The following is a 12,364-nucleotide window of genomic DNA, read 5'->3' as shown; positions in this document are numbered from 1 at the left end:
CCTCAAGTGTGCTATCCTCTCTCTGGTCCCTTTCCTCTCATGTTATTCCTCACATTTCTTAGAGAAAATAAACTGGATTTAACCCCTTCCTTTTCAATCCATGTTCTTCATCTGATACATGAAGAGCCACAAAAATTGTTTAAACAAATGTTTATCACTAAATACTGAGTTGCAATCTAGGATAATCTACTATCCATGCCATATAATCTAGATCACCTACCCTCTCCCAATATTAACTGTTAACTCTGTCTTTCAGTGATCACCTTAAAATCCCAGGAATAGGTTACATTTATGGTATAATGAGGTCAGACAGTTCCATCCTCTTTTTGCAACAAATGAGATTGCTCTTGCCTAGACAAAATCAGGAGGCAGAATTGGGCCTAGTTGAGTTTCTCATTGTCTGCGTACCCCTGTCCTGCTTCTGTTGGAGTTATACGTTAACAATAACTGTTGATATTTTAAACAGTGTGGTTTTAAAATAGCTATTAATCCCAGAGGTGCGTAAGAAAAACAACAACACAAGCAATTCCAAAATCCAAACACAGGCAATTAGGTCATAGGAGGATGTCTAGTAAGTGAGTAAACATTCTAGTTCTCCAGAGGGATGGGTTTGAGGCATTAAAAATCTTCTCTCTTACTACACATATCCATCTTGTTATTTTAACTGTTGAGAGGATGTAAGAGGGAGAAGTTCACTCTTTCCTCATTTTGATGGATTTGCCTAAGTATATATCTGTTACCATGAATTCAATCATTCATGCATGAAATATTTTGTAAAATACAGAAAGCAAACCTTGGTTTTGCCATTTTATATAAGGGACACCATTTTACTATGTCTTTGTGTGCAATAGGACTTAAACAGATGTTGGTATCCACAGGGAACCTGGAACCAAACCTCAGTGGATACCAAGGACCCTCTACATTGGGTAGCCACTACATTGGATTCATATTCAACTTGAATGTATAAACAAGAGCACATAGAATAAGTTAATTTCTTGGAAGTTCACCAGACATTAGGAATGAGAATAGATCTGTAGGCTTAAAGGCCAAATCTAGTTCTAAGTAGAGTAGACACAGTGAATCATGACATACTTGCCATGTCAACACTTGGGTAAATCTGATGGATTCAGTTGATTTACTCTGACTCAGACTAATGGTTGAATATTGCTTTAATAATGTTTTAGCAAAGTGGAAGTAATGCTTGACATTTTTGATCCTTTGGCTAGTCCAAGGTACTGATATGCTTATTTGGAAGACTATTCCTTATTTCATTGGGATTAATAGCAATATGTCTATTAAGGTCTTTGGAGTTGGATTGCTGCTGAGTACTGTATATATTTTGGACAGTCTGGAAGAGTCAAAAGTCCTGAGCCTTTAGAACAGGGGCAGGTATTTTGTAACACCCTAGATGTTGTTGGACTACAATTCCCAGCATAGTCAATGGTATAGAAAGCTGCATTCAACAGTCTGGGCTATAAACTTAAATACTGTAGCCTTTGGGGCCTTAGAATCTCTTGTGGCCTCAGCTCCTATGAATTTGTTCATTCCTGGCATTTTAAGTTGAGTACACGGACAAGAGCATGCATGACAAGTTATTTTCTTGGAAATTCACCAGATTTTAGGGGTGAGAGCAGCTCTGTAGGCATAAAGGCAAAATCTAATTGTTAGATACTAATCTAAATTTTATCTCAGCCCATCAGAGTCCTGGGGCCAGGTAGAAGAAAGAAAGAGCAATAAAAACGCTCAGATGAAAACTTTTACAAACAAATGCTCCTTAAATATAATTAAATCCAGTGTTTAAGCATGTTTAGCGTGGTGGGGAGGAACTCAATTCAGTTTGACTTCCAAAAAACCCCAAGGTTTTGAGGTTACACTATATCAGTTTGTTGTTCTGGAAAGTGGAATGAACAGAAGCTCAGCTGCAATGTTTGTGTTCTCAGTGGTTCTTTCCCGAGCACACAAACAGTGTAGGCCTCTGGGTAAAGGGGATGGTAGCTTGCATGGATTGTATATGTAACCTATTAGTTCCCCTTAGCCATGGGATAGGTAGACCAAGATATATATGAGATGAGAATCATGCAAGTCCCATAGATACTATTGGAGAGCTAATCCCAGCAGCCTAGCCAAGACAACTGGGAGCTGGAGTCAAAGAACATCAAGTGCATGCATAACATGAATCCCACAGCTAATGTAAACTCACTGCCAACTATGTTTATTTTGAACAAGGCTCATTGGAATTTACTTCTAGCCTCTTGGGTTAATCCTAGAACAACCTTTGACATAGCTTGTAATTATGTACACAGTTATTTATGAATAAATCCCTGGTCAACTCAGTGGGGCTCACTTCCTGCATAGAATCACATTGGATATAGAATTCTCTCTTAATAGTAAACAGAAGGCAATATTTTTCATCAACCTACTATTCCAAAGTAAGTGATCACAGAGGGGATAAGAAGTTAAGCTGGTTAGCCTTGAAATGATACAGTACATATTTAATAACCACTATGTAACACTGGGCTATAAATGTCATTTCCTATAATTGGTTCTATCATAAAAACACACCAAAAGTTGATTAAACTGCAAAAACTTTGTTTTTTTGCTGGACATCCTGCAGCATATTTCGATCTAGTTTTTTAATGAATATCTCATAGAGTCTCAACCAATTCAACCTAGTTTGTGGCAGCCACAAAAACCAAGTGTACAACTTTCAAAGTAAGCACCATGCAACTAAATTTGAAATAACCCTTTCAAACCAGGAACAGAAAAGTTTTCAGTTTTTGTTACATTGTGTTAATTCCAAACATGTTTTTACTAGTGACATGTGTGCCCTAAGATCCTTATGGAGGAGGACTTTAAACAATCTTCTTAGGCTTAAGGAATAAAAGTAGGAAGCTGTTTAGAAAGACTAACACTGCCAGTGAGTACCTTCCTGCCCTATCGCTTCAAGCCAGGCTTTTCCTTCCAGAACTTGCACGCCTGGATATATACAAACAAGGGTGGCTTGAACCTTGGACTGCTGGAGAGTCAAGAGTCAGTTGTGGAAAATCTACCCAGTGACTTAGGACAAGTCACACTCTCTCAGCCTCAGATGAAGGCAAATACATCTTGGTCAGACTTTCAGCCTTGCAGCTTCAAAGCATGGCTGATTTCTGCCTGGGGGAATCCTATGTTGGGAGGGGAAAACTGATTGTTTCTTGTCTAGAATTCTCTTGTTTTTGACTGTTGTTCTTCATTTACTGTTCTGATTTTAGAGTTTTTTTAAAATACTGGTAGCCAGATATTGTTCATTTTCATGGTTTCCTCCTTTCTGTTGAACTTGTCCACATGCTTGTGGATTTCAGTGGCTTCTTTGCACAGTCTGACATAGGGGTTGTGAGAGTGGTCCAGCATTTCTGTGTTCTCAAATAATATGCTGTATCCAGGTTGGTTCATCAAGTGCTCTGGTATGGCTTACGTCTCTGGTTGAGTTAGTCTGCAATGCCTTTCATGTTCCTTGATTCCTGTTTGGGCAATGCTGCATTTCGTGGTCTCTATGTAGACTTGTCCACAGCTGCATGGTTGGTCAGACTTGCTTTACAGTCACCATAAGTCGGAAAGGACTTGAAGGCACAGGTTTTCCCCTGACATTAAGTCTAGTCGTGTTTGACTCTGGGGGTTGGTGCTCATCTCCATTTCTAAGCCCAAGAGCCGGCATTGTGAGTAGACACCTCCAAGGTCATGTGGCCAGCATGACTACATGGAGCGCCCTTACTTTCCCGCCAGATCTATTGATCTACTAACATTTGCATGCTTTCGGACTGCTAGGTTGGCAGAAGCTGGGGCTAACAGTGGGGGCTCACCCCGCTCCTCGGATTCGAACCTCCCACCTCTCGATCAGCAAGTTCAGCAGCTCAGCGGTTTAACCCGCTTCACCAGAGCAGGCGGACACTATACAAATATGTAAATATATATATAAAATAGAAAAAAAAAATAAAATAGAAAAAAAGAAAATAGAAAAAATATATAAAATACATAAATATATATAAAGTACATAATATATATATATAATATATTAAAAACATAAAAAATTGGGAGAGGGGAAATAAAATGGGAAAGTCTCAGAATGGGAGTCTCTTGACTGGGGAAACTTGCAGTAGGCCAGTTAGCCAGACTCTCCTTAAGAGTTTGCAAGCGGTGTGAGTGTGTTTCTAGCAGGGAGGGCAGCTGGGGCTCAGGGAGAGGAGGCGAGGAAAGGAGTGGAGACTTGCTGCCTGGGTTCAGACATGCGAAGAGCCCCCGGGTCAGCCTCTAATTAATGATGATGTTGCCTCCTTCTCCCCAGCTGGAAGACTCGCTGCCTCCCAGGGACGAATCTGCCGGCTCTGACAGCTCGATTGAGGGTGATGGATGACTATCTGGAGACCGCAGTACACCGAATATTATTATCATCATCATCGCGGCGGCGTAATTGCTATAATTTACCGAGGCAACGCTTGGGCTCCGAGAGGACCGAGGGGAAAGCAGCTTCCCGGAGAGGAGGGGAGGCCCCGATCCCTGAGAAAGAAGAGAGCTTCCTCGGGAGTCAGACTCTCCCGCCTGGTTCCCTCCACGTTACAAAAGACAAGGCGCTAGAGCTGGATTTTCTACCCTAACCCTCGACCCCATGCCTCTAGCTGGATTTACACTGCCACATAATGCATCCTATGAGTGTGAACGCTGATAATACAGTTCGAGCTGCATTGGATGGGTCTACACTGAACATATGATGCGTTATTTGGCAGTGCAGCCTTCCCTTGTAGCAGACCCAATTGCGTTGGCACACCAGATGAGAACGTAAGCCTTTCGTCTAAGGCTGGATCTACAATGCTGTATACATGCAGATATGCTCAGCGTAGACCCATATAATGCAGATCAAACTGCATTCTTTGGCAGTGTAGATCCAGCCTATGTCTGCCGCCACAACTGTTTCCACATGGGGTTGTTGTATGTTTTCCGGGCTGTATGGCCATGTTTTAGAAGTATTTTCTCCTGACGTTTCGCCCACATCTATGGCAGGCATCCTCAGAGGAAACGTCAGGAGAGAATACTTCTAGAACATGGCCATACAGCCCGGAAAACATACAACAACCCTGTGATCCCGGCCATGAAAGCCTTCGGCAACACATTGTTTCCACATAGGAGCTTCATATTTTATTTTGAGCCTAACAGCTCACTTTACCCAATAAAGAGTTATGGGCCCAGCGGTATAAAATCGTCGGCTTGGGGTGTTGTGTAGTTTTCGGACGGTATGGCCCACTTCTAGCAGCATTTTCTCCTGACTTTCCCCTGCATCTATGGCTGTGAATTGTTCATATATAGAAACGGGAGGAAAGGACAGCGATCTTAAGATAAATAAGATCCATAAACAATTGAAAGCAGAACGGGTTGATTCATCCACCTCCATTGGCACACACCTTGTGCTCTCCTACTCTGGATGATTGGGGTGAGGATGGGGTACACCCCCCAAGCTCCCCCAGGAGCTCAGGATCCAGATTTGGACCATCCTGATTGTTTTAATTCGCTTCACAAGTGTTCGGGTGGGTTTTTTCGGGGTGTCCCTTCAACCCCGCAAAAGGATCTCAGCAGCAAATTTGACGGGATAGGAGAGAGATGCCTTTTTCTCCTGCAGGCTGCAAACTCTTTGGATTGCTGTGAGTTTTTCGGACTGCATGGCCATGTTCCAGAAGCATTCTCTCCTGACGTTTCGCCAACACCTATGGCAGGCATCCTCAGAAGTTGTGAGGTCTGTTGGAAACTAGGCAAGTGGGGTTTATAGATCGGTGGAATGACCAGGGTGGGAGATAGAACTCTTGTCGGTTTGAGGCAAGTGTGAATGTTGCAATTGGCCACCCAGATTAGCGCCTGGGGGGCAACGGAAGCGTGCGCCTTCTCTCCTCTTAAAGGGAAAACGTCCAAATGGGGCGCTTAGTGTCAGAGAAGGATATACAGGTCCAGAATCCTCCTCTGGAAATCCAAAGGCGCGGGCAGAGAGGATCTTGTTTGGTTCTGAAGCCAGGCAGGTCCTCCCTCCCTCCCTCTCTCCCCCTTCCTCCCCACTCTCTGCCACACAGGATGTCATTTTAAATTGGGGCCAAGGGCCACTGAACTTTAGCCAGCAGAACTGGCGTCTCCAAATGCGCCCTGAGCTCCCTGCCACATGCCTTTTTCTGTTTGGATGACCTTATCCTTGTCGGGACTCTGGAGAGTCTCCTTGGGTGGGTCACACTCTCTCAGCCTCAGAGAAAAGCAACGGCAAACCTCTTCTGAACAATGTGTTGCCGAAGGCTTTCATGGCCGAAATCACTGGATTGCTTTGAGTTTTCCGGGCTGTATGTCCATGTTCCAAAAACATTCTTTCTTGACGTTTCGCCCACATCTATGACAGGCATCGTTAGAGGTTGTGAAGTCTGTTGGAAACTAGGCAAATGGGTTGTCGAAGGCTTTCATGGCCGGGATCACAGGGTTGTTGTATGTTTCCCGGGCTGTATGGCCATGTTCCAGAAGTATTCTCTCCTGACGTTTCGCCCACATCTATGGCAGGCATCCTCAGAGGTGTGATGTCACGACCTCTGAGGATGCCTGCCATAGATGTGGGCGAAACGTCAGGAGTGAATACTTCTGGAACATGGCCATACAGCCCGGAAAACATACAACAACCTAGGCAAATGGGATTTATATATCTGTGGAAAGTCCAGGGTGGGAGAAAGAACACATGTCTGTTTGAAGCAGATGTGAATGTTGCAATAGGCCACCCTGATTCGCATTGAATAGCTAACCAGAGAAGTCGGCCATAGCAGAGCACTTGATGCACCAACCTGGACACAGCATATTATTAGAGAACACAGAAATGCTAGACCACTCTAACAAACACAATTGCACGCTGCACAGAGAAGCCACTGACCTCCACAAGCATATGAACAATTTTAATAGAAAGAAGGAAACCATGAAAATGAACAAAATCTGGCTACCAGTATTTTAAAAAACTCAAAAACCAGGACAGTAAATAAAGAGCAACACTCAAAACCAGAGGCATTCCAGGCATGAAACAATAACACCTCCCAACAAAGGATTCCTCTGGGCAGGAAGCAGCCAAGCTTTGAAGCTGAAAGGTTACTCAATGTCAATCAAGGTGGCCAATGGCAACATTCCCAGTTGCCTCAAACAGACAAAAGTTCTGGACCTTCCACAGATATATAAACCCCACTTGCCTAGTTTCCAACAGACCTCACAACCTCTGAGGATGCCTGCCATAGATGTGGGCGAAGCTTCAGGAGAGAATGCTTCTGGAACATGGCCAGACAGTCCGGAAAACTCACAGCAACCCTTTTCTGAACAGATCTTGCCAAGAAAACCTAAAGGCACACAACAATACCAATCTCCGCATTTTATGTCTCCGGCGAAGGATCTCACCTTCTCTTTCCAAAGTATATTAATAATAATAATAATAATAATAATAATAATATGGATTTTTCCCCCTGTGCAAAAGGTTGGGCCGCTTTTCACTCCCATCCCCCTCCTCTCCTAGCTTTAGTCCTGGAAAGTTGATCTAACCCGCACTGTTTCAATTGGGTGGAACAGTGTGGTTTTCGGGTTGTACGGCCGTGTTCTAGCAGCACTTCCTCCTGAAGTTTCGCCTTCATCTGTGGCTGGCATCTTCAGAGGATCCTAACTGTCCCTCTTTTCCTCCAGCTTCCCTTGCTTCCCATTTAAGGTCCAGAGAAAAAGGGGAAGGATGCGTTGTTTTGGGTTCTTCTTCTGACGGCGCAGAAACACAACCTCGATTTATTAACACAGCAAGGAACGGCGCCTCGCACAAAACGGAGCCACACTCTGTCCCACACTCAGGGGGACCTCGGTAAGAAAAGGAATGACTAAGTATCACCCACAACAACAGCCCCAAACAAAATGCCCAAAGGTGTGGTTCTCTTTCCGCGCCATCCCTCCGCAAACTCACCAGTTAACAGAAGTTTATTGACATGTATATAGATTCTTCTTCTTCTCAATCATGCCTATAATTTCCTCGGCGTTGAATCCGCAAGGAAAGCGCAGAGACTTCCTCGGGAGGAGGAACCTTCTCTCGGCTCTTATTATATTTGTCTTTCGAGCGTAAAGCCGGGCTCCTCTGCTTCCAAGCAGTATGGGAAAGAAGCTCGAAGGTACCGAAAATCCTGGAAATTTCCTTGCCCCGAAGAAACTCGAATGCCAACCTCTGCGGAGTCCCAACTGCAAACCCGCAGTGGAGTTTCCGAACAGTTTGAAACAGCCTTGCATAACCCATTGCGTCACACTTTCCCGAGCGAGTCCCTCTGGGCGAATTTCCCCCCGTGAAAGAGACATTGCACACCAGTCGGAATGATTTGTCCTGTTCGGTCAGACTTGATAAGAGGTTGACCCCCTTCCCCGATTGCCAAGCCTTCCCCAAATGCCAACAACAGGGAGATATCTGTTGGCCAGCGGGGTTTGCTTGACTTCTCCAAAAACTCACTTTACTTAGACGTCAGGCTGGATCTCCACCTATGTGGTCAATACAAATCCATACAATGCAGTCCGAACTGGATTTGGCACTGACCATATAATGCAGTTCAAAGGGCATTATTTGGCAGTGTATATCCAGCCTCACTCCCCTACAAATTGGTTTCCGAAGTACCAAGAAGTCCAAGTTCAAGTCTATGCGAGTATACACACATTATACAAGTATATCTCCGATTGTGCGATTGCGGCACAAACAATTACCACCATGAGCTTGGCCATGTTCCAGAAGCATTCTCTCCTGACGTTTCGCCCACATCTATGGCAGGCATCCTCAAAGGTTGTGAGGTCTGTTGCAAACTAGGACAAGGGAGATTTACATATCTGTGGAAGAAAGAACTCTTGTCTGCCTGAGGCAAGTGTGAGTGTAGCAATTGACCAGCTTGATTAGCATTGAATAGCCTTGCAGCTTCAAAGCCTGGCTGCTTCCTGCCTGAGGGAATCATTTGTTGGGAGGTGTTAACTGGCCCTGATTGTTTCTTGTCTGAGATTCCCCTGTCTTCTGAGTGTTGTTCTTTATTTCCTGTCCTTTATTTACTACCAGCCTCCTTCGGAAGAACTGAATTCTCGGCAAGTGAGGCCCCAGCTACACTGGCATATACAATCCAGATTATTTGCTTTGAAGGGGATTATATAGCAGTGACCTCATCTGCTTTAATAATCTGGATTATATGGCAATGTAGATCCAGGCCCCCTTCTACACTGTCATATGAATTCCAGATTATCTGCTTTGATCGGGATAATCTAGCCCTGCAGAATCACCTGCTTTCATAATCCGGATTATATTGCAATGTAGATCCAGGCTCCTTCTACACTGCCATATGAAAACCATATTATTTGATTTGAACTGGACTATATGGCAGTGTAGACTATCATCCAGTTCAAAGCAGACAATCCGAATTATATGGCGATGTAGATCCAGCCTGAGCAGAGTTTCCAGGTTCCCTCTGGGGACACGCTTTATCTTCGAGTTATTCTCATCTGAGGCCCTTTTCACACAGCTGAATAAAATCCCACATTATCTGCTTTGAGCTGGAATATATGGCAGTGTGGACTCAGATAATCCAGATCAAATCAGATACTGTGGGATTTTCTGCCTTGATATTCTGGGTGATAGGGCTGTGTGGAACGACCCCGAGAAAGGAGAAAAACGCCTCGGATCCTGCCTCCTACCCAGGCTGGATCTACATTGGCATAGAACTGCATGATTTGTTCAGTGCAGACCCGTATAATGCAGCCCGAGCTCCGTTGTATGGATGTACATTGGCCATATACTGCAGTTAAATGGCAATGTGTAGCTCCAGGCTCGGGAAGAAACCCTCTATTAACTATGTGTTGTCGAAGGCTATCCTGGCCGGAATCACTGGGTTGTTGTTGAGTTTTCCGGGCTGTATGGCCATGTTCCAGAAGCATTCTCTCCTGACGTTTCGCCCACATCTATGGCAGGCATCCTCAGAGGTTGTGAGGTATATATTCCTCTGCGGATGCCTGCCTCAGAGGTATATATTATATATATCTCCTCAGAGGATGCCTGCCATAGATGAAGCTGCAAGGCTATTCAATGCTAATCAAGGTGGCCAATTGCAACATTCACACCTTCTTCAGACAGACAAGAGTACTTTCTCCCACCCTGGACCTTTCACAGGCATATAAACCCCACTTGCCTGGTTTTCAACAGACCTCACAACCTTCCTTGCTAAGTTTCTCCATACCTCACACCTCAGAGGATGGAGCCTCCGGTGGCCTAGGGGATAAAAGCCTCGTGACTTGAAGGTTGGGTTGCTGACCTGAAAGCTGCCAGGTTCGAATCCCACCGGGGAGAGTGTGGATGAGCTCCCTCTTTCAGCTCCAACTCCATGTGGTTACATGAGAGAAGCCTCCCACAAGGAAGGTAAAACATCAAAACATCCGGGCGTCCCCTGGGCAACGTCCTTGCAGACGGCCAATTCTCTCACTCCAGAAGCAACTCTGGTTGCTCCTGACACGAGAAAAAAAACCCCTCAGAGGATGCCTGCCATAGATGTGGGTGAAACGTCAGGAGAGAATACTTCTGGAACATGATCATACAGCCCGGGAAACATACAACAACCCTGAGACCTCAGAGCCTCTGAGGGTGCCTGCCATAGATGTGGGCGAAACGTCAGGAGAGAATACTTCTGGAACATGGTCATACAGCCCGGGAAACATACAACAACCCTGAGACCTCAGAGCCTCTGAGGGTGCCTGCCATAGATGTGGGCGAAACGTCAGGAGAGAATACTTCTGGAACATGGTCATACAGCCCGGGAAACATACAACAACCCTGAGACCTCAGAGCCTCTGAGGGTGCCTGCCATAGATGTGGGCGAAACGTCAGGAGAGAATACTTCTGGAAAACATACAACAACCCTGAGACCTCACAACCTCTAAGGATGCCTGCCATAGATGTGGGCGAAACGTCTGGAGAGAATGCTTCTTGAACATGGCCATGCAACCCAGAAAATTCACACCAATCCTCTATTGACTTCCTTTCCTTCCAAGAGTGGCCCTTTTCCGCAGGTCAGTTCCATAGACTAAACTGGACTTTCTGCCTCCCAAACTTTTTCTCCACCCAGAAGTCAACATCTCGCTTCCTTGGGACCTTTTCGTCCTAGGAAGTTGGGCTCCTGGCCCCAGAGACCGCGGGAACTGTGACAAAACCTTACCTCGAGGTTGTGACAAAAGGTAGGCGATTGTGAGGCGGGATAGAATTGAGGGGGGGGGGTATAGAAGAAAGGCAGCCTTTCCCAGCAAAGGAAGGCAGGGAGAGCCGCGGGACTGACTTCCCAGGTAGGTGGGCGCCTCTCCCGTTCTCCCTCCCTCCTTCCCGGTTACCTGGCGTCAATCGGGGCCGCGCCTAGGCTCTCCGGGGCAACGCGGGCTGGTCTCCATGTCTGCGCCTGGCTCGCACCGGCTGGCTTTGCGGGGCGGAGAGGCGGCGGCGGCAGCGGCGGAGGAGGAGGCGACGCGCTAATGGAGACATCGCGCGGCGGAGAGGAGCCCAAGCTGGAGTCAGTCAGGTCCGGAGAGTGAGTGAGCGAGCGAGCGAGCGAGCGCCTCCGGTCCCCAGGCGCCGCAATCGCTTTGCTCCAGCCCTCCACCGGAGGAGGAGTGACGTGGGAAGCGCTGCCCTCCTTCCTCTTCTCTCCCCCTCCTCCTTTCCCTCTCCTGGGCGCAACTTTCCCAACCTGGGTCAGCCCCTCGCCCTCCTCCTCCTCCTCCTTCCAGGAGAGCCAGAAGGGGCGGATTCTCTCCCCGAGTTACAAACATCCCACCGAGAAACGACCCCTAGTTAAGAACAGGACGTGAGAGAAAGCAACCTCTCGGAAAGGAAATTCATTCCTGGAAGAGTTATCACGGGGAAAAGGTGTCTCCGCTAAAGCTTTCTCCCCAAGCCTTGTTTCCGCGAGCCAAATTCGTTGTCCAAGGCTTTCATGGATTTCTGTGAGTTTTCCATGCTCTGAGGAGCCCCGGTGGTTTGTTAAAGCACTGAGCTGCTGAACTTGCAGACCGAAAGGTCGCAGGTTCAATCCCGGGAGCGGAGTGAGCGCCCGCTGTTAGCCCCAGCTTCTGCCAACCTAGCAGTTCGAAAACATGCCAATGTGAGTAGATCAATAGGTACCGGCGGGAAGGTAACGGCGGTCCATGCAGTCATGCCGGCCACATGACCTTGGAGGTGTCTACGGACAATGCCGGCTCTTCGGCTTAGAAATGTAGGTGAGCACCAACCTCCAGAGTCAGACATGACTGGACTTAACGTCAGGGGAAACCTTTACCTTTACCTTACGGCCATGCTTTA

At 46.3% G+C, this 12,364-nt stretch overlaps 1 protein-coding gene across 2 annotated transcripts in view; it reads right to left on the bottom strand.

Moving 5' to 3' along the window:
• The window catches only part of irx4 (iroquois homeobox 4), a 31,797-nt gene extending 20,115 nt beyond the window's left edge, over nt 1–11,682 (bottom strand). The window contains exon 1 of one of the 2 annotated variants that reach the window (XM_003219816.4): nt 11,401–11,682. The gene's annotated coding sequence lies outside the window, so the exon portion shown is untranslated. Of the gene's footprint in view, nt 1–7,972; nt 8,528–11,400 lie in introns of those variants that run through there. The other variant, XM_008108889.3, reaches the window with a different exon arrangement.
• Between the last annotated feature and the right edge of the window lie 682 nt (nt 11,683–12,364).

This window comes from Anolis carolinensis, chromosome 4 (assembly GCF_035594765.1).
Source record: "Anolis carolinensis isolate JA03-04 chromosome 4, rAnoCar3.1.pri, whole genome shotgun sequence".
Classification (NCBI taxonomy): Eukaryota; Metazoa; Chordata; class Lepidosauria; order Squamata; family Dactyloidae; genus Anolis; species Anolis carolinensis.
Note: the sequence above shows the minus strand (reverse complement) of the source record. Positions and strands in the feature narration are given on the sequence as shown.